Here is a 23,588-nt window from a genome sequence, read left to right on the forward strand (position 1 = left end):
GATGGGAGTAAATAGGTGGATCCAATGGGGTAGCGGAATTCTCAGATGACCAGGCGGGAATGGGGTAAATGATCCGGGTGAGTAACTGAAGACAGAACAAACGGAGGTAAGTTTAAGGCAAGCAATACGTATAAAACAACAAAACAAATTCTATCCAACTTGAGGCTGATACTATGGCACGACATACTGTTCATGGCTAACGATCCGGCAGGGAATGGATGTCAGGTCCGGGCTTATGAGGAGGAGAGATGATGATCAGGACCAGGTGTGCAGATAGCTGATGGGATACAGGTGCGGGTAATCAGAACTCCCAACTGGCCACATTGCCCGGCAACCAGACAGGGTGCGTTCCAGGACGCCGGAAAAAACACTCCAGAACAGAACACAGGCAAAAAAACAGACTCAGGAAACGGGATTGTTGACAGGTCCTGGAGAGAGGGTGCGGGAGAATGGAACAACCAGACCCCGATCTAGACGTCCACGAGTAGCCAGCATGTTGTCCAGCTTGATGGACATGTCCACCAGCTGGTCGAAGGTGAGGGTGGTGTCTCTACAGGCCAGCTCCCGATGGACGTCCTCGCGTAGACTACAACGGTAATGGTCGATCAGGGCCCTGTCGCTCCATCCAGCGCCGGCAGCCAAGGTCCTAAACTCCAAAGCAAAATCCTGTGCACTCCTCGTCTCCTGCCTCAGATGATAGAGGAGCTCACCTGCTGCTTTGCCTTCAGGTGGGTGATGGAATACTATCCGGAATTGGCGGGTGAACTCCTCAAAATGGTCCAACGCCGCATCCTCCCTACTACACACAGCGCTGGACAATTCCAGGGCTTTCCCGGTGAGGCATGAGACGAGGGCGTAACTCTTCTCACGGTCAGATGGTACTGGGGAGGCCTTGGCTAGATATAAGTTCAGCTTAAGGAAGAAACCCTGGCAGCCGGCAGTATCTCCGTTGTATCCCGTAGGTAGGGATAAATGGATCTTCGATTCCGGAGAGGAAAAAACGTTCACGGGAGATTCCGGTTGTGGTGGTGGTGGCGCTGGAGAAACTCCCTGTCTCTCCCAGCGATCCATTTTCTGGACAATGTGATCCATGACGGAGCTGATAACGTCAAGCTCCCTCTCTTGTTTCTGAACGCGTTCCTCCAGCTCCATGGGCATAGTGTCCTCTCCTGCTGACTTCATATATTGGTCAGAGATTCTGTCATGCATAAGTGTAATAGGTGGCATGGAAGTCAGGCGCAGGAGAGTCAAATGGAGTGTAAAAGGGAGTCTTTTAATAAAGTTCACGGAGTATGCTCCATAACACTAAATATACATAAACAAACATGGGTACGAGGACCCGACGCACACCTATACAACAATCACACTACACTGACAATAAAACAATCTCTGACAAAAACATGAGGGGAAACAGAGGGTTAAATACACAACAGGTAATGAATGGGATTGAAAACAGGTATGTGGGAAGAGACAAAACCAATGGAAAATGAAAAAAGGATGAAATGATAGCTAGAAGACCGGTGACGTCAAACGCCGAGCACCGCCCGAACAAGGAGAGGCAACGACTTCGGGCAGAAGTCGTGACAATCATACACCTGATTCCATAAGGACAGATGTTGTGAATTCAGTTTGAATACCTTTTTCATTTGAAGAATATTGTCCCAATCTTCAGGCAGATATAATGCAGGTTTTGTCTCTGAGGTTGTTGTACAGCCTCATTTCACAGAGCCCCCTCAGCCCATATCACAGTGATATACCCCAGCACAAAAACACCACATTCACATTTCCGTAGGGATTCCATATGACTCTGCTATAAGATGGTATAAGAAGCTAAAGAATCTTACAGAATTATATTCTCTATGAGTTGGTGGATTAATCTTCAATGTTTGTGATTTTTGTTTCTGACAAAATATCCATTGTGTCCATTGTCAATTTGTGACAGTTGTTTGCAAGTTTATGGGTTCATGTTGTAGTATAAAACCCAACAGTATGGCCAAAATCCTGTTTATGGTGAGGTTTCATCAGGGTTACCACCATTGTCCTGGGGAGTGTTACTTTGACCTGTTCAGTGTTGATGTGTCCATGCAGGAGCAAAGGGTTTTTGTACGGCGTAATATCACTGTGGCCCCAGTATAGTCACAGTGATACACACCATAACAAAAACCTCCCACCAGAACCACACCTGTTCTATGAGGACACCAACACATTCAGATGGTTGTGGATAGGTAATAATGCACACATCTATTATTTATTTTAATATATTTTAATATTTTAACCATCAGTTAATTAGAACATGTTACCTAAATCCTGTAGGTACAATCCTTTTTAACTGTAACAGACATGCATGAGCCTTCCTTATAATAAGGTTTATAATATTATCATTATCAACTCATTCAAAGTAATTTATTAAGCATTAGAATGAATGGTTTAACCTTTATTAATAGTTATGTATTCAGCGTCATTATGAATGGTTTAACATGTAATAGTTGTTATTTCGTCAGCATCATTATGAATGGTTTAACATGTAATAGTTGTTATTTAGTCAGCATCATTATGAATGGTTTAACATGTAATTGTTGTTATTTACTCAGCATCATTATGAACGGTTTAACCTTTAATAGTTTAACCTTTAAACCATTCATAATGATGCTGGAAAATGGCAACTGTTCCTCCTCTCCGCACTCGCCCTGAGGTGCGTGTCCCCAGCCCGGTACCACCAGGTCCGGCAACACGCACTAGCCCTACAGTGCACCTCTAGGGTCCAGTATGCCCTGTTCCTCCTCCCTGCACTCGCCCTGAGGTATGTGTCCCCAGCCCGGTACCACCAGTTCCGGCACCACGCACCAGGCCTACAGAGCCAGAGCCGCCCGTCAGTCAGGAGCTGCCAGAGTCGCCCTCCTGTCCGGAGCTGCCAGAGTCGCCCTCCTGTCCGGAGCTGCCAGCCCGGGGCCTCAGGCGACGGTCCCCAGCCCGGGGCCTCCAGCGACGGTCCCCAGCCCGGGGCCTCCAGCGACGGTCCCCAGCCCGGGGTCTCCAGTGACGGTCCCCAGCCCGGGGCCTCCAGCGACGGTCCCCAGCCCAGAACATCCAGCGTTGAACATCCAGCGGTCCCTACGGCAGTCCAGAGCCTCCAACGATGATCCACGGGTCTGCGCTACAAGAGCGGACTCAGTGTAAAGAAGGGGGCGGCGTCCAGAACCGGAGCCGCCACCGAGGTTAGATGCCCACCCAGACCCTCCCATATAGGTGGCCGGGAGTCAGGTCGTTTTGTTATTCTTGTATAGTTTGTTCAGTATTCTTCATTATTAAAAGGAAGATGCATTATCATCACGCTGCGCCTTGGTCTCCTCACTACGACGATCGTGACACCAGTCTAACTTCAACATAAACATGTTTCCTGCGTCGCTGCTGCTGGCAAGGGCCTCCAGTGAGTTTCTATGGACCGATACATGGACAAAAAAAACTGTGGAGGAATATTCTGTCAAATCAATTGGATAACATGATTCACTAAAAGTTCTGTACTGTTTTTTTTGTTTGGTTTTAGAGGTGTGTTTTTTCAGACTGAACTCACACAGCCAGGCTCTATGACCCTGCAGCCTGGACAGTCCCTAACCCTCTCCTTTAAGGTCTCTGGATATTATTTAACCCCTTAGAGTCGATTGACACACTGTGGTATTCGAAAAGTATTCAGACCCCTGGACTTTTTCCACATTTTATTACAGCGTCATTCAAAAGTTGATAAAATTGCTTTTTTTCCTCCTCAAAAAAAAAAATCTAATCAAATGGAAATATCACATTTACATAAGTATTCAGATTCATTACTCAGTGCTTTGTTGAACCACCTTTGGCAGCAATTACAGTTACAGCCTTGAGTGTTCTTGGGTGTGACATTGCTATCTTGGCACACCTGTATTTGGGGAGTTATTCCTATTCTTCTCTGCAGATCCTCTCAAGCTGTCAGGTTGGATGGGGAGTGTTGGTGCACAGCTATTTTCAGGTTTCTCCAGAGATGTTTGATCGGGTTCAAGTCGGAGCTCTGACTGGGCCACTCAAGGTTTTCATCAAGGATATTTTCCTTGATCCTGACTAGTCTTCCATTCCCTGCCGCTGAAAAACATCCCCACAGCATGATGCAAATCAAATAGCTAAATTATCCATAGTATGAAGGTCTTAAAACAATTCCATGTGTCTAAATAATTAACCAGTACCAGCTACTGTACAGGTAGGATACGACAACCTGCAGGAAAAGCTGTTCAGTATCACCAGAGACTCTGACAGCAGCACAGTGCTCGAAGACCACAGTGATACAAACCAGGACCGGACCTGTACAATAACTGAAGACCCATGTGAATCAAACACAAGTGCCACATATGGCCGCCATTGATTCAATATAATATAATAATATCAATCAAAGAACTGCTCCATAAAATAAAACTTCTTATTGATACACAGGCACAATAAGTGGCTATGTCACTATTACATCTACACCTTGAGTCTTCACCAAAACTTTTCTCAACAGTACCAGTATACGTAGTATTTTAGACCACTAGATCTACGGGGAGAAACATGTAACACCATGGAGATGCAAATGTGTTTCTGTTCACATAGACCCAAGGTCTCCTCCCATTTCAATAGTCTGATATAACTGCCCTCCACAGACCATCCCCCTCAGTCACGACGACCACTCCCAGTCTGTGCTTCGACTTTTACAGAATTTTAGATACATCCCACAATGAGAGTTCTAGAATGGATGTTCCTCCTGGCTCTCATCAAAGGTGAGTTATGTGTTTCCAGTGTAGGAGACAGGAGAGGAGCTGTGCTACTTGGCTGGTGAGTGATAGTCATCTAAACTCTCTGTCTGTTTTTCAGCTGTTCAGGGACAGTCACTCACCTCCTCTGAGTCAGTGGTGAAGAGCCCTGGAGAGTCAGTAACACTGTCCTGTACTGTGTCTGGATTCTCCATGAGTAGCTACAACATGCACTAGATGTGTCAGAAACCAGGGAAAGGTCTAGAGTGGATTGGATACATTGACACTGGCACTATATTTGCCCAGTCTCTCCAGGGCCAGTTCACCATCACCAAAGACAACTCCAAAAACCATCTGTACTTAGAGATGAAAAGTCTGAAGACTGAAGACTCTGCTGTTTATTATTGTGCCAGAGACACAGTGACAAAGAACCTTGCATCGCCATAAAACAGGCAATTAGCGTGTCACTTCTTTAAACACACACACACACACACACACACACACACACAACACACATATAATATATATACTGCATGTGAGCATGACATCTATTGTAGTACAGTCTACTCCTATGTACAGACCTGTTTTGGAGATCTTCTTGATGGTGGGTTGTCCCTGGTGCTCCACCACACAGCTGTACTTGACCTTGTTGTTCCAGTCAGTGTTGTTGACCTTCAGCAGACTGCTGGCTGAGTAGAGGCCTGATGGCTGTTGGCCTACAGTAGGGGTCTGGCCCTCCACCTCCATGTCATTCTTCTTCCAGGTGACAGTGACTTTATTGGGGGTGAAATCTTCAATCATACACATCAGGTACTGGGTGGTGCCAATGGGTGCCGACAGCAAAGACACTGTTGGAAGCTTTGAGACTGTGTAGCGGTAAAAGAAATGTCTGCATGTTAGTTTAACGCCTTATTGAAATAAGACATCCTGGGTAAACACCAAGTATCATTTTATAAGCAGGTTTTCTAAACAGAAATAGTTTACATCACAAACATTAAAATGTAATCTTTAGAAAAATAGAACCAACTTCATAAAAAAAGAAAATATAATGACCTCTTACCTGGTTTAATGATGACTGCTTTCTTTTCAATTCCAAGATGATCCACAGAACAGCTGAAAGACTTTGAGTTTCCCCAGTCATCCTTAGACAAGCGGAGCTGACTGACTCCTGTGTAGGCTCCCCACTCTGAACCGACGGGTACTGGATGAAGTCCGTCAGCGCACTGCCGCTGGCGTCTGTCCACTTGAATGTGAGTGAGGAAGGTGAAAAGCTGGTAGCTAGACAACCGATGCTGTAGATGTTGTTAGAAGGGGTTCCACAGTTCATAAGAGTGAGTAGAGTAGGGGGGGATGTGGCTGCTGCAAGAAAGAAAGAAAAAAAGGTAACACTTGATTTGAATGTACAGAAATGACCAGGTAACTATTTGGAATTACCCTGGTAAAAAGGTCATTACACAGTTGTAACCTAATAACTACTATTTAATTTAATCCGGCACTATACGGCACCATTTAATTCCATGTAGTTGGTTGTCTTGTATTCTTTGTTGCATAACTACCACTACATTTCTAGTTTTATTAGTTGTATGTAGTATATTACAAATACTTACTTTCAGGTTCCTTCTCAACAATGCAACAACAATAAGAAATAATAAAAGATAAGAATACGAACATAAAGTAACTGGCTCAGTAGAATAGAATAAACATTTTAGAAAAGGTATAATACAGGAAGGCACAATGAAATACACATTAACACATTAAATTGCAGACACATTTCCCAGTGAAAACAGAACTGTAAAATAAATCATACTGTTCCACTAATAAACATTTTAATTTAATTATTTATATGGATTAAGGTGATGACAATTAATACTCAATTCAATATAGGCTAAGATGAACTCTTATTAATATACCTATAATCAGTTTATGTGTTAGACTCCCACATAAATAGCCTACATTTTCATTTTCACGTGGTAGTTTTTGACCTAAAGCAAAGCCTACATAGTCAACTAAATAAACATCAACCGCAAAAAGTGAAAGACGTATGTGGAGAGATGAACAAACAATATACTGCTTTTTCTAGGTGTGCTACACAAACAACGTTATCCAAGTGGTAGGCATGTAGTTGGCTCTGTCAGATCCTGGCTGGCTGGCGGTTCTGGCAGATCCTGGCTGACTGGCGGATCTGGAAGAGTCTGGCTGACTGGCGGATCCTGGCTGACTGGTAGATCTGGAAGAGTCTGGCTGACTGGCGGATCTGGAAGAGTCTGGCTGACTGGCGGATCCTGGCTGACTGGCGGATCTGGAAGTTCCTGGCTGACTGGCGGATCTGGAAGAGTTTGGCTGACTGGCGGATCCTGGCAGACTGGCGGATCTGGAAGATCCTGACTGACTGGCGGATCTGGAAGATCCTGGCTGACTGGCGGATCTGGAAGAGTCTGGCAGACTGACGGTTCTGGCTGCTCCATGCTGACTGACGGCTCTGGCTGCTCCATGCTGACTGACGGCTCTGGCTGCTCCATGCTGACTGATGGCTCTGGCTGCTCCATGCCGACTGACGGCTCTGGCTGCTCCATGCCGACTGACGGCTCTGGCTGCTCCATGCCGACTGACGACTCTGGCTGCTCCATGCCGACTGACGGCTCTGGCTGCTCCATGCCGACTGGCAGCTCTGGCGGCTCCTTGCAGACTGGCAGCTCTGGCGGCTCCTTGCAGACTGGCAGCTCTGGCGGCTCCTTGCAGACTGGCAGCTCTGGCGGCTCCTTGCAGACTGGCAGCTCTGGCGGCTCCTTGCAGACTGGCAGCTCTGGCGGCTTCTTGCAGACTGGCAGCTCTGGTGGCTTCTTGCAGACTGGCAGCTCTGGCGGCGTCTTGCAGACTGGCATCTCTGGCGGCTCCTTGCAGACTGGAAGCTCTGGCAGCTCCTTGCAGACTGGCAGCTCCTTGCAGACTGGCAGCTCCTTGCAGACTGGCAGCTCCTTGCAGACTGGCAGCTCTGGCTGCTCCTTGCAGACTAGCAGCTCTGGCTGCTCTTTGCAGACTGGCAGCGCTGAACAAGCGGGAGACTCCGGCAGCGCTGTAGAGGAGGAAGGCTCTAGCAGCGCTAAACAGGCGGGAGACTGACAGCGCTGTAGAGGCGGAAGGCTTTGGCAGCACTAAACAGGCGGGAGACTCCGGCAGCGCTGGAGAGGAGGAAGGCTCTGGCAGCGCTGGACAGGCGAAGCGCACTGAAGGCCTGGTGCGTGGTGCTGGTACTGGGCTGAGAACACGCACAGGAAGCCTGGTGCGGGGAGCTGGTGTGTGGAGGTGCCACAGGATGGGCTGGACCGTGAAGGCGTACTGGAGATCTTGAGAGCAGGGCTGGCACAGGACGTGCAAGGCTCGGGAGGTGCACAGGAGGTCTGGTGCTTGAGGCTGGCACAATCTTCACCAACCGACTAACACGCACCTCAGGACGAGTATGGACCGCTGACCCAGGTGCCATCAAATCCCAGACACGCTCGGTCGGGCAAATTCCATGCCTAAAGCACCAACACAGCAACTCCCTCATAACTCTCTCCTCCAATTTCCCCATTAACTCCTTCACAGTCTCTACTTCGCTCACCTCCAACACTGGCTCTGGTTCTGGTCTCCTCCTTGGCTCCTCACGATAAACAGGGGGAGTTGGCTCAGGTCTGACTCCTGACTCTGCCACACTCTCCCTGTGCCACCCCCCCAAGAAATTTTTGGGGCTGACTCTCGGGCTTCCTTCCACGCCCCCGTGTTCGTTTCTCCAACTCCATTCTCCTATAACCTTCCTATCACTGCACCAGCGAAACCCAGGCGGGCTCCGCTACTCTCCCTGGGTCAACCGCCCACCTGTCTATTTCCTCCCAAGACGTATAATCCATACCTTGTTGCTCCTGCTAACACTGCCTGTCACCACACCGCTTGGTCCTGTTGTGTTGGGTGATTCTGTAACGGCTTTCCTTAGGTGAAAGAGAGTCCGACCAAAATGCGGCGTGGCTATTGAGATTCATGTTTAATGAAACAAAGGAAACACGAATCAATACAAAAACAATAAACGTCACGTGAAAACCGAAACAGCCTAAACTGGTGCAAACTAACACAAGACAGGAACAAGGACAATCACCCACCACACACTCAAAGAATATGGCTGCCTAAATATGGTTCCCAATCAGAGACAACGATAAACACCTGCCTCTGATTGAGAACCACTTCAGACATCCATAGACTAAGCTAGAAAACCCCACTAAGCCACAATCCCAATACCTATGAAAAACCCCAAAACAAAACACACCACATACCAAAACCCATGTCACACCGTGGCCTGACAAAATAAAGAAAGAAAACACAAAATACTTAGACCAGGGCGTGACATTCTGCCCCTGAACAAGGCAGTTGACCCACTGTTCCTAGGCCGTCATTGAAAATAAGAATTTGAACTTAACTGATTTGCGTAGTTAAAACATGTTTAAAAAATTGGTCGTATCAGCATCATTATGAATGGTTTGACATTTAATATTTGTTACTTAGTCAGCATCATTATGAATGGTTTAACCTTTAATAGTTGTTATTTAGTCAGCATCATTATGAATGGTTTAACCTTTAATAGTTGTTATTTAGTCAGCATCAGTATGAATGGTTTAATCTTTAATAGTTGTTATTTAGTCAGCATCATTATGAATGGTTTAATCTTTAATAGTTGTTATTTAGTCAGCATCATTATGAATGGTTTAACAAGTAATAGTTGTTATTTAGTCAGCATCATTATGAATGGTTAAACATGTAATAGCTGTTATTTAGTCAGCATCATTATGAATGGTTTAATCTTTAATAGTTGTTATTTAGTCAGCATCATTATGAATGGTTTAACCTTTAATAGTTGTTATTTAGTCAACATCATTATAAATGGTTTAACCTTTAATAGTTGTTATTTAGTCAGCATCATTATGAATGGTTTAACCTTTAATAGTTGTTATTTAGTCAGCATCATTATGAATGGTTTAACCTTTAATAGTTGTTATTTAGTCAGCATCAGTATGAATGGTTTAACATGTAATAGTTGTTATTTAGTCAACATCATTATGAATGGTTTAACATGTAATAGTTGTTATTTAGTCAACATCATTATGAATGGTTTGGATGTTCACAATCCTTATCACTAATTTAACAAAGAACAAACTTTGTATCGCTTAATTAAAAAAACTACTTGTAAACCTGCATATAAACATGAAACAATTTTGTACTTCCATGCACATGTCTGTTACTCATGGTTACAATATGTTTGCAGATACATGATTCTAATGATGTATAAAGCTTTTCAGACAGTTTATCTCATTCCCAGGAAGTGTCTATTTTGACTGTGACAATGTGAACTGGGTAATGCTTAGGGAACGATGGTTTCATGCTACAGACATCTTTGTTTTTGTACAGGTCTTGCTTTGCTTCACACCACTGTGTGTCATATCTGACAGCTTTACCACAGACTGGATATAGACTATCAACACAGATAGAATACACAGATACCTTACAGGTGATGCTCCAAGACTCTCTGGGCTTTACAACCATTGGGCTGCTGAGTTCTGAGTCAACGATACCGTACACACCTGTGGGGGGATTGAGATATTTGAAAATGGTCTAACATCAGGTCCATGATAAGCTGATGAAGCTGGATTGTGTTATAGTAATACTTATTTAAAAAATGAACAGGAGGCAGCTGCCGGCAGCAGAATCAGAGATGCAGTGAACATTGTTTGTGTGGAAGCTGAACTGATGGGGACAATACTTATTTACTCCAACTAGGTGAAGGAGAGACAGACCCTTCTACATATACTGTACAAAGAGGGAATTTATTTGCATCAAAGTCTGAGATTTAGGATTAATGCAGAAGTACAGTTAGTACATTTCTAGTACCACGGTGACATGTGGAGTAGAGCATAATTCTGAACGTAATAATACAATTATCTGTTATGGAATGCATTGTGCAGCATTATGAATGGTTCTGTTCTAGTCGTGGTGTACAGTATGTCATTCTAATCATTATCATTGATGCACAGATGGAGATAATCTAACTATCGGTGTCCACCAAAGATACAGTATATACAGTACATGGCCTATTACTCTTTTCATATCACAGTAAATCATCTGCTATCAAAATTCCTCAGTTATATTTCATTATGCTCAATGAGGACATTAATTCCTACAATTCAAACTCCTAATTGGATTAGACTGATATACAAGTGAATGTAAATAAGCTGTCATCAAGATGATATTTACTGACTAACATGGCCAGAGTGGTTTAAGTTTCATTGAGCTTGATGAGGAATGGTATGCTGTGAATACACGTATTCTGGATCCTCTTACATACTATTAAGACTACTCCAGTGAGAGAAGTGCTTGATTAGTTTGTACAGCCCTGCAGCCTCCTGTGTCACTGTGTCTCTGGCACAATAATAAACAGCAGAGTCTTCAGTGTTCAGGCTGTTCATCTGGAGATACACCTGGAGATTGTGAACTGACCCTGAACTGACTGGGAGTAGTAGATAGTACTACCACTTGGACCAGAAATACAAGCTATCCATTCCAACCATTTACCAGAAGCATTTCTGATCTAGTTCGTCAGAGTTAGTTGAGAATCCAGAATATGTACAGGTCAGTTTGTGGGATTCTCCAGACGTTTTAGCAACTGGTTCAGAATCAGTCAGTGTTTGGCCCTGAAAACCTGTGAAAATTCAAAATGACAATGTTTAACACTATCACATAAAATATATTGAAGTTTGAACACATCCCATTTTATTAATCTGTAGGGCAAAAATACATTGTTATTGAGTTATAATGGTTACAATTAATACTATTTGAAAAAGCCTGTTTGAGAATGATTCTAGTGGACACAACAGACTCACACACATACCGTGAATGAACACCAACATAAGTATTAAACTATAGAGTCCTCATTGTTCAGTATTAGTTAATGCAGGTCTCGCATTAACTAATACTGTTAATGCAGAGAACGCTGATAAGCTGAGAGGGCACTGAACAGAGAGCAAAGTTGCACTTGACCAAATCATTTCCAGTAATTAACTAAATAATCTACTGTTACTATAACACTTCACGACCCATCAATAACACTTTTGGTCATGACTGATACTTTAACAAACTATAGTTTCAGAAAGTCGGTTAGGACATCTACTTTGTGCATGACACAAACAATTGTTTACAGACAGAATATTTCACTTATAATTCACTGTATCACAATTCCAGTGGGTCAGAAGTTTACATACACTAAGTTGACTGACTGTATTTCAAGTCCTACATTCACACTCAAAGCCTCTTTGCTTGACATAATAAGCCAAGACATCAGAAAATAATTGTAGACCTCCACAAGTCTGGTTCATCCTTGGGAGCAATTTCCAAATGCCTGAAGGTACCACGTTGATCTGTACAAACAGTATTACGCAAGTATAAACACCTTGGGACCACGCAGCTGTCATACCGATCAGGAAGGAGACATGTTCTGTCTCCTAGAGATGAACGTACTTTGGTGTGAAAAGTGGAAATCAAACCCAGAACAACAGCAAAGGACCTTATGAAGATGCTGGAGGAAACAGGTACAAAAGTATCTATATCCGCAGTAAAACAAGTACTATATTGACATAACCTGAAAGGCCGATCAACACGGAAGAAGCCACTGCTCCAAAAACCTCCAGAAAAAAGCCAGACTACGGTTTGCAACTGCACATGGGGACAAAGATCATACTTTTTGGGGAAATGTCCTCTGGTCTGATGAAACAAAAATATAACTTTTTGGCCATAATGACCATTGTTATGTTTGGGGGAAAAGGGGGAGTCTTGCAAGCCGAAGAATACCATCCCAACCATGAAGCACGGGGGTGGCAGCATCATGTTGTGGGGGTGATTTGCTGCAAGAGGGACTGGTGCACTTCACAAAATAGATGGGATCATGGATTATGTGGATATATTGATGCAACATCTCAAGACATCAGTCAGGGATTTAAAGCTTGGTCACAAATGGGTCTTCCAAATGGACAATGACCCCATGCAAATTTCCAAAGTTGTGGCGAAATGGCATAAGGACAACCAAGTCAAGGTATTGGAGTGGCCATCACAAAGCCCTGACCTCAATCCTATAGACAAATTGTGGGCAGAACTAGGAAAGTGTGTGCAAGCAAGGAGGCCTACAAACCCAACTCAGTTACACCAGCTCTGTCAGGAGGAATGGGCCAAAATTCACCCAACTTATTGTGGAAAGCTTGTGGAAGGCTAGCTGAAACGTTTGACCAAAGTTAAACAATTTAAAGGCAATGCTAACAAATACTAATTGAGTGTATTTAAACTTCCAACTTCAACTGTATATGTTTTTTAAAATTATTATTATTTTATTTTTTTGGTCTTTATTTTATTGGTCTTTATTTTATTCAAATGACGAGAGAGTGCCCCCATTTGGTGCATCAACAACACTAACACCATGTATTTAACAGGTGTAGCATTGTGTTATTATCTGATACATCATTAGAATTGTTACTCATGTTTCCCCTTGTCATGGTCTACTGGTCATACTATACATGTGTCTGTGTGTTTGGGCAGGTCCTTCCTTTCTCTACCAGATGGTTTTTGTACAGCTATTCTCATTAGTTTAACCATAGTGAGTCTCTAGCACAGTAATACACTGCAGAGTCCTCTGGCTTCAACTGGTTCATGTGTAGATAGAAATTAGTGCTGTCCTTCGATGCAGTGAATCGACCCTGTACTACCTGGGCATTGCTCTTGTAACTGTCAGAATAATAGTAAATTATCCATTCAAGTCCTTTTCCAGGTGCTTGGCGAATCCAGTGCATATAAGAGCTGCTGAGAGTGATTCCACTACAGGCACATGTGAGTTTCAGGGATCCTGCAGGGCTCCCCTGGACTGACTGTTCAGCCTGTGTGAGTACGACCTGACAGTGGGCACCTGAGGAGGGAGAGGAATGACAGGTCAGATCAATCAAGAAGTCACATCAGTATCACAGCAAAACAGGTTATACTGATCAGACTACAGTCAGCAACTCACAGGAGGCAGCTGCCAGCAGCAGCAGCAGAGATGTAGGGAACATGGTTTGTGTTGAAGCTGAACTGGTGTGAGCTGCTCTTCTCTACTCTCCAGGACTCAGAGGGACGTAACAGGACTCTCATATACAGAGAGGTTTTTATATAGGAGGAGGTAGAGGGAGAGAAAGGAACAGAGGGGCTACAGTAAGTTACATTTGCATAAGTGGAGGATATACAGTTGAAGTCGGAAGTTTACATACACCTTAGCCAAATACATTTAAACTCAGTTTTTCACTATTCCTGACATTTAATCCTAATAAAAATTCCCTGTCCTAGGTCAGTTAGGATCACCACTGTATTTTAAGAATGTGAAATGTCAGAATAATAGTAGAGAATTTTTTTCAGCTTTTATTTCTTTCATCACATTCCCAGTGGGTCAGAAGTTTACATACACTCAATTAGTATTTGGTAGCTTTGCCTTTAAATTGTTTAACTTGGGTCAAAGTTTTGGGTAGCCTTCCACAAGCTTTCCACAATAAGTTGGGTAAGTTTTGGCCCATGGTGTAACTGAGTCAGGTTTGTAGGCCTCCTTGCTCACACAATCTTTTTCAGTTCTGCCCACAAATTTTATATAGGATGAGGTCAAGGCTTTGTGATGGCCACTCCAATACCTTGACTTTGTTGTCCTTAAGCCATTTTGCCACAACTTTGGAAGTGTTCTTGGGGTCATTGTCCATTTGGAAGACCCATTTGCGACTGATGTCTTGAGATGTTGCTTCAATATAGCCACATACTTTTCCTACCTCATGATACCATCTATTTTGTGAAGTGCACCAGTCCCTCCTGCAGCAAAGTACCCCCACAACATGATGCTGCCAACCCCTGTCACGTTCTGACCTTAGTTCTTTTGTTATGGCTTTGTATTAGTATGGTCAGGGCGTGAGTTGGGTGGGTTGTCTATGTTCATTTTTCTATGATTTGGTATTTCTGTGTTTGGCCTGGTATGGCTCTCAATCAGAGGCAGCTGTCAATCGTTGTCCCTGATTGAGAACCATACTTGGGTAACCTGGTTTCACTTTTGAGTTGTGGATGCTTATTTTCCGTGTCAGTGTTTGTTTTGTTCACTGTTCTTATTAAAAACGAAGATGAACACTTACCACACTGCGTATTGGTCCGATCCTTGCTACTCCTCCTCGGAAGAGGAAGACGGGCAGCAGCAGCAATCGCAGGACTCCTGGACAATAGAGGAGATTCTGGACGGCAAGGGACCTTGGGCACATCCTGGGGAATATCGCCGCCCCAAGGCAGAGCTGGAGGCAGCGAAAGCAGAGAGGCGGCAGCACAGCAGCACTCTTTTTACTGTGGATATAGATACTTTTGTACCTGTTTCCTCCAGCATCTTCGCAAGGTCATTTGCTGTTGTTCTGTGATTGATTTGCACTTTTTGCACCAAAGTAAGTTAATCTCTTGGAGACAGAACACATCTCCTTCCTGAGCGGTATGGCAGCTGCGTGGTCCCATGGTGTTTATACTTGCGTAATATTGTTTGTGCAGATAAACGTGGTACCTTCAGGCATTTGGAAATTGCTCCCAAGGATGAACCAGACTTGTGGTCTGCCCTCTCTGTAAAGCAGAGATGAGGAGGCAGCACGGCAGCGTGGCTGGAAGCCCGAGAGGCAGCCCCAAAAATGTATTGGGGGGGGACACGGGGAGTGTGGAGAAGTCAGGTAGGAGACCTGCGCCAGCTCCCTGTGCTTACCGTGGAGAGAGAGGGACCGGGCAGGCACACTTGTATTTTCAGGAATGTTTAATATGAATATTTATGAAGCGCTCACCGTATGTTGTCAAATTTGATCCCGCTAATGGGACCTGTGCGCAGAGGTTAACCTTTTCCCTGCCTGTACTGTTACCTTTTTGCAGTCCCTGTGTATGACCTTTGCCTGTCCCTGGACCCAGCTACCTGCCTCCTCCTGTGGTCCTTTGCTAATAAACACCTGCTGCGGCCTGCCCTTGAAACCAGCATTCTGTCTCCCCTCGTATTCATCACAGCCAGAAGCCTGTTTTTTTTTCGGGAAGGGAAGCCGCAGTGGAGCAGGTGGAAAGCTTCAAGTTCCTCGGCGTACACATCACTGACGATCTGAAATGGTCCATCCACACAGTCAGTGTGGTGAATAAGGCGCAACAATGGAAGAGGCTGAAGAAATTTGGTTGGGCTCCTAAAAACCCTCACAGAACCCTTCTACAGATGTACAATTGCGAGCATCGCCCTCAACCACAGAATTCTCCAGTGGGTGGTGCGGTCCACCTAATGCATCATTGGGGGCAAACTACCTGCCCTCCAGGACACCTACAGCACAGGAAGGCCAAAAGGGTCATCAAGGACATCAACCACCCGAGCCACTGCCTGTTGAAGGCGAGGTCAATACAGGTGCATCAAAGCTGGGACCAAGAGACTGAAAAACAGTTTATTTATTGTATTCTATTCTATGCCACTCCGACATTGCTCGTCCTAGTATTTACATACTCCTTCCAATATTTTATGTTTAGGTTTGTGTATATTGTGCATTGGTTTGAATTGTTGGATATTACTGCACTGTTGGAGCAAGAAACCCAAACATTTCTCTATATTCGCAAGAACATCTTCTACACATGTGTATGTGACCAATAAAATGTACAGCAGCAGACATGGGAGGAACATGGTTTGTGTTGAAGCTGAATTGGTGGGAGATGCTCTTGTTAGACATTGTTTAATTAAGTGGGGAAAGTGCCAGAGGGTGGGTTTGCATTGATATAAAGATATGGGGCGGGGGGGGGGGGGTGTATACTGTATTAGTGGGCATAGTGAAGCACTTATGTTTTGATTAAGAGGATCAACAATTAAGGATGTGTATTTTTTATGGAAAACCATTTTTCATACCTTTGAGACAATGAGCTCGATGTTGACTGTCTCAGTGAACAGCAGGTAGCCTAGCAGTTAAGTGCGTTGGGCCAGTAACTGAAAGTTTGCTGCTTTGAATCCTTGAGCCCTCTGGGTGAAAAATCTGTCGATATGCCCTTGAGCAATGTACTTAACCCTAATTGCTCCTGTAAATCGCTCTGGATTAGAGTGTCTGCTAAATGACTAACATGTACTCTTTCAGAGTTTGGAACTTGTTTTTACATGTTATATTATGTAGAGATAACAGCTTGGAGCTTTAGAGTATATTGTGCATACATATATTTGTCTACGCTCATCATTTAATATCATATCAAACTAGTATAAACTAGAAACTAAATAAACTAAATTCATCATTCCATTATTTTATTAAGGTTAATATCGCCCCCTCCTGGGAGATACATAAAACTCCTACTGTTTAAAGGTTGAGTGAGTTTTAGTATAGGTCTGGTGGTGGTTTGTATCACTGTGGGTAGCGAGCACAATAATACACAGCTGTGTCCTCAGTCTGCAGACTCTGTCCTGTTAAAGTCACAGTATTGCTGGAGGAGTCTACTGTGAGGCTGAACTTATTTTTCAGGGAGTCTTTGTGGTGCGTTCCTCCAGTATATTTCATTCCAATCCACTCCAGTGTTTTCCCTGCAGGCTGTCGGATCCAAGCTGTGTAATAGCTACCTAGAGAATATGAAACCTTACAAGAGATGGTCAGTGGTTGACCTGGCTGGACAGTCATAGAGGCTGGCTGAGTGAGTTCTTCACAGTGAACACCTGAGAAAATAAAACCACAACAGAAAAACATTCATGTTAGTCATTCCAAATAGCATTATAAACAAGTTTTAACAAGACTAAAGCCATTGTTAAGTGGCCTGTTTATCCCCCAAATCCAGAGAGACTCACAGGAGGCAGCTGCCAGAAGCAGCAGTAAAGATGCAGGTAACATGGTTTGTGTTGAAGCTGAACTGGTGGTGGTTGCTCTTCTCTACTCTCCAGGACTCAGAGTTCCTCTAAAGGCAGACCCTGTTTAAGTACTGAAATGATCCGGGGGAGGGTTTGCATTGACGTAGAGAGATGGGGGGAGAGGGGTATTTAGGGAGACCTGACAGGGAGACACTAAAACAGCAGAGATGTGTATTCATTTTTTTTTACTATATAGCTTTTGTGTGGATATATCCTGTATACTGAACAAAATTTTAACGCAACATGTAAAGTGTTGGTCCCATGTTTCTTGAGCTGAAATAAAAGATCCCCGAAATGTTCCATATGCACAAAAAGCTTATTTCTCTCAAATTGTACGCAGAAATTTGTTTACATTCCTGTTAGTGAGCATTTTTACTTTGCCAAGATAATCCAGGTGTGGCATATCAAGAAGCTGATTAAACAGCATGGTCATTACACAGATGCACATTGTGTTGGGGATAGTAAAAGGCTCAAATTTGCTGTTTTTTCACACAACACTATGACACAGATGTCTCAAGTTTTGAGGGAGCGTGCAATTGGCGTGCTGACTGCAGGAATGTCCACCAGAACCATTTCCAGAGAATGCAATGTTAATTTCTATACCAAAAGTGTCAAAGGTGTGTACGGGAGGCGAAGTCCTGTGCATTTGAGCAGAGTTTAATGCACAGGCGCACTTTTAAACAATGTGTAACAAGACAAGAGCATCTCCTACCAGTTCAGCTTCAACACAAACCATGTTCCTTCCATGTCTGCTGCTGCCACTTTGACAACATCGGTGATTTCCTTCAACAGGTGTTCATGGTCAGACACTGACGGAGTCTTAACCAGTAGTTAATAAACCTGGAGAATCACACAAACTGACCTGTACCATGAAGAGGGTTATTAAACCAAGGCCTCATACCTTTTAAAGGGTTAATAATTGATGTTATGATAAACTGTAAGGTCTCCTCTTCTAGGAGGTGTATTAAAATCTGTTTTGAGTGTTGTGCCCTTCAGACACTATCAGAAGAAGGAAAAGTACAGTAAATTCATACTCCTCCTGTCTGGGCCCCACTGTGGTTATCTGGTTTTCTGAGAACGCAAGGCTACTGCAGGCCTGATGAAAACAGCCACCTGTCAGAAGATGCTTGGACTTGTTCACCTTGTTATGACCCTATAAATGTGATGAAAGGTCAAGTTTCGGTCAAACTCACTTCTGAGCTTTTAATTGCTGATTAGATGGTTGCTGCTGTCAGGGGGAGGTTAGATTTATTAAAATGTTGTTGCCAGGGAAACTCACACAAGTTGGACTGGGGAGGCTATATGAGTTACAGGATGTCTTAGACATTATGCAGAACCTGGGGAGAGCTATCATATACTGTACTCTGTACCAACTTCTGCCTACAATTGTATTACTAAAGGAGTATTTTAATACTTAAACAAAGAGTCTGTGTTTCCTTTCCATTACTAATGTATGTTTTGTAATTATATAGACCTGAACATTTGTTGAAGAAATTGACCAACACTTTGGCGAGCTTGCCAGGAGCGAGTGACCACTTCGCTGGACTGACCATTGATCCACGTGCAAACGCTACAAAATGATTAGATAAGCAGATGCATGCATCGAAAGTCTCTAATTTGCTATAACATGTTGTGGTTAATGAGTCATTCTGGCAAGTAAGTGGTGCCTGACTGTTAAATTTATACAAACCTATATTTTTCTGTAATAGTGGAATAATTGCAAGTGTGAAATTGTTGTCACAGAACCCGTGGGAGGAAGCACAGACCACCTAGGTGGAAATGGGTTATACATTCCTGGGTTAAATGTTTATTGTGATTGGACTTAGGGCGAAATTCCAAGTATAAACGATTGTTATGATTATTCTGATGACACTTGGTGATAGGACTTGATTATTCTTCTGATAAGGTATTTTGGAAGTGTTCTATGTATTTTGTAATTGTTCCATGTATCATGTCTTCTGTGTGGTATGACCGGATGGAGGGACATTAAATCAAGAGTTAGTTATAAACAATATAATGCCCGTGTATTTGAATTAACTGAGTGGACATTCGGATCAGATGCTGGAAGAGTTGCCTGTGGGGGTATAAACCTTAATGTATACACCCTTGCTGTATTAGTAATTAGACCTACCCATGTGTTACTGACCCATGTTATTTAAAAAAAATTGTTTTGAAGTAATATTTTCTCCCTTGGAAGGAGAAGATTGTGGAGGTTACACCAAAGTTTATACCAGCTATAAATCATCTTGAACCCTTTACTATTTCTTGGTTACTCCACATAGGACAATTATTTTACACCACCCATACATTCCATGGTATTCAGTTATTATTTACTTATCACCCTGCTTTAAATAAACTTACGCAAGGTAATTTACAGCTAGGGGTTCCGCTAGCGGAACGTTTCAACAACATCCGGTGAAATTGCAGAGTGTGAAATTCCCCCCCAAAATATTAGAAATTGTAACGGTCGTCATCGTCTGATGAGAAAGAATCGGACGAAAGCGCAGCGTGGTATGTGTTCATGACTTTTATTAAACTGAACAATGAAACAAAAATAACAAGGTGCAAAAAGAAACCGAAACAGTCCTGTCAGGTGCAGAACACTAAACAGAAAATAACTACCCACAAAACATAGGCGGGAATAAGCTACCTAAGTATGGTTCCCAATCAGAGACAACGATAGTCAGCTGTCCCTGATTGAGAACCCTACCCGGCCAAAATAAAGAAATACAAAACATAGAAAAAGGAACATAGAATGCCCACCCCAAATCACACAATGAAAAAACCAAAATAGAGACATAAAAGCTCTCTAAGGTCAGGGCGTGATAGATGTATTTAACTTTCATACAATCACAAGTGCAATACACCAAAATACAGCTTAACTTCTTGTTAATCTAGCCACTGTGTCAGATTCAAAAAGGCTTTACGGTGAAAGCAAACCATGCTGTTATCTGAGGACAGCACTCCATCAAACAAACACATGACAATCATAATTCAACCTGCCAGGCGTGACACAAAACTCAGAAATAACTATATAATTCATGCCTTACCTTTGAAGATCTTCTTCTGTTGGCACTCCAATATGTCCCAGAAACATCATAAATGGTCCTTTTGTTCGATAAATTATATCTCCATAATGTCAATTTATTTTGCACGTTTGACTCATAAAAACACCGGTTCCAAATCGCGCAACATGGCTACAAAATATCTAATAAGTTACCTGTAACTTTGTCCAAACATTTCTAACAACTTTCCTATTACAACTTTAGGTATTTTTTACGTAAATAATCGATAAAATTTAAGACGGGATAAACTGTGGATAAAAACAAAGTGGAGCGAGCGTTCAGGTCGCCCTCCCCAACCACAACAGTGCGCTTGCCTATCCACCCAGATAGGAAATGGCTACTTCTTCATTTCTCAAAGGAAAAACATCAACCAATTTCTAAAGTCTGTTGACATCCAGTGGAAGCGATAGGAACTGCAAGCAAGTGTCTTAGAAATCTAGATCCACATAGAAACCCACATAGAAACCCATTGAAAACACCTAAAAAAACTATTCCTTGATGGTTTGTCCTCTGGGTTTCGCCTGCCAAATAAGTTCTGTTATACTCACAGACAAGTTTAGAGTGTTTTCTATCCAATTCTACCAATTATATGCCTATCCTAGCTTCTGGGCCTGTGTTGCAGCCAGTTTACTTTGGGCACACTTTTTATCCGGTTATGAAAATACCGCCCCCTAGCCCAAAGAGGTTTTAAGAAGGGAAAGGGCCAGAGCGTGGGTTTGCATTGATATAAAGAAATGGGGGTGGGGTATACTGTAGGAGTGGGCATAGTGAAGCACCTATGTTTTGATAAAGGATGTATTTTTTACAGAAACTATATTTATACCTTTGAGACAATGAGCTCCATGTCGACTGTCTCCGTGAGCAGCAGGTAGCCTAGCAGTTAAGAGCGTTGGGCCAGTAACCGAAAGTTAGCTGATTTGAATGAGTGAAAAATCCAGAGCGACTTACAGGAGCAATTTGGGTTAAGTGCCTTGCTCAACGGCATATCGACAGATTTTTCACCCAGTTGAATCAGGAATTCACATCAGCAAACTTTCGGTCACTGGCCCAATGCTAGGCTACCTGCTGCTCACTGAGACAGTAAACATGGAGCTCATTGTCTCAAAGGTATGAAACATGGTTTGGAGTATATTGTGCATACATGTATTTATGTCTATTCTCATCATCCCCTCATCATATCAAACTAGCTTAATAAACTAGTAGTGACTATATAAACTAAATTCATCATTCCATGAGGGGATTTGGCTTTATTTTATTAAGAAAGTTAATATCGCCCCCTCCTGGTAGATACATAAAACTCCTACTTATGAAGGGGTAAGTGCATTTTATTATAGGTCTGGTGCTGGTTTGTATCACTGTGGAGGCGAGCACAATAATACACAGCTGTGTCCTCAGTCTGCAGACTCTCTCCTGTTAAAAACAATGTGTTGCTGGAAGTGGCTCCAGTGATGCTGAACTTGTTTTTAAGTGAAAATGTATAAGTTCTGCTTCCACCATTATTGATACAGTATATCCAATCCACTCCAGTGTTTTCCCTACAGGCTGTCGAATCCAATTTGCCCTCGAGCTAGTAACAGAATATGAGACCTTACAGGAGATGGACAGTGGTTGATCTGGCTGAACAGTTATAGAGGCTGGCTGAGTTCAGAACTCTGTAAACCTGTGAAAGAGAGTAGAATGAACAGATTAAAAACATTTCACAATTACATTAAAGTCAATACAGCAGTAGAGATGGAGGGAACATGGTTAGTGTTGAAGCTGAACTGGTGGGTGTGGTTCTTTACTCTCCAGGACTCAGAGGGACATACTAGTACAGAGTTGTTTTACAGGGAGAACGTAACGCGCCGATGACAAAATGGATAATTTTATATAAATATGCACTTTAGCGAACAAAACATACATGTATTGTGTAACATGAAGTCCTATGAGTGTCATCTGATGAAGATCATCAAAGGTTAGTGATTAATTTTATCAATATTTCTGCTTTTTGTGACTTTGGCTGGAAAAATGGCTGTGTTTTTCTGTGACTTGGTGGTTACCTAACATAATCGTTTGTGGAGCTTTCGCTGTAAAGCATTTTTGAAATCAGACACTTTGGATGAATTAACGAGAATTTTATCTTTAATATGGTGTAAAATACTTGTATGCTTGAGGAATTTTAATTATGATATTTTTGTTGTTTTGGATTTGGCGCCCTGCACTTTCACTGGCTATTGGCGATACCACCCCACATATCCCAGAGAGGTTAACCAAGTTTAATTCTTCCCAAAAAGTTGACACAGCTGTATTCAGACAAAAAAAACATTTATCACCATCACATGTATATATATCCCACTTTAAACACACACCCTTCTCTCTAATCCTTACATCTTATAGTTCCACAGGAAGAGGGTAATAGGGTAATAAACCCTTATTACTCCCTTCAGGGGATCTGACCGGACCTCCTGACCTCAACCCCTCCTTTGTCTAATCCACAGATGTCCATCCGCTCCCCTATAACAGTCCTGTGATCTCCTCCCATCCACCCAGCACATTCCACAGCCACTCTGTCTTTCTACAGATCTAATTCCTTTATATACAGTACTATGCATCTGATCTATCATGTCTTTAATGTCTCAATGTTCAAAGTTTAGAATCCAACTGTCCCTCCTCTTGAACAATAGCGTCCTAATGTTTAATTTATATACATTTTGAAATTACTAATGAAAGGACAATCTAACATGAATTTTAAAAAACTAACAAATTATTATGAATGAACAAACAATGATAACAAAACATGAATTAAAAAATGAACAATTGGAACAAACTATGATAACAAACATTCACCGTGAGGTTTAA

General features: G+C 42.9%; 1 pseudogene; it reads right to left on the minus strand.

The window, feature by feature from the left end:
• Positions 1–17,739, minus strand: part of LOC135553834 (uncharacterized) — a 50,392-nt pseudogene extending 32,653 nt beyond the window's left edge.
• Between the last annotated feature and the right edge of the window lie 5,849 nt (positions 17,740–23,588).

Source organism: Oncorhynchus masou, chromosome 14, assembly GCF_036934945.1.
Source record: "Oncorhynchus masou masou isolate Uvic2021 chromosome 14, UVic_Omas_1.1, whole genome shotgun sequence".
NCBI lineage: Eukaryota > Metazoa > Chordata > Actinopteri > Salmoniformes > Salmonidae > Oncorhynchus > Oncorhynchus masou.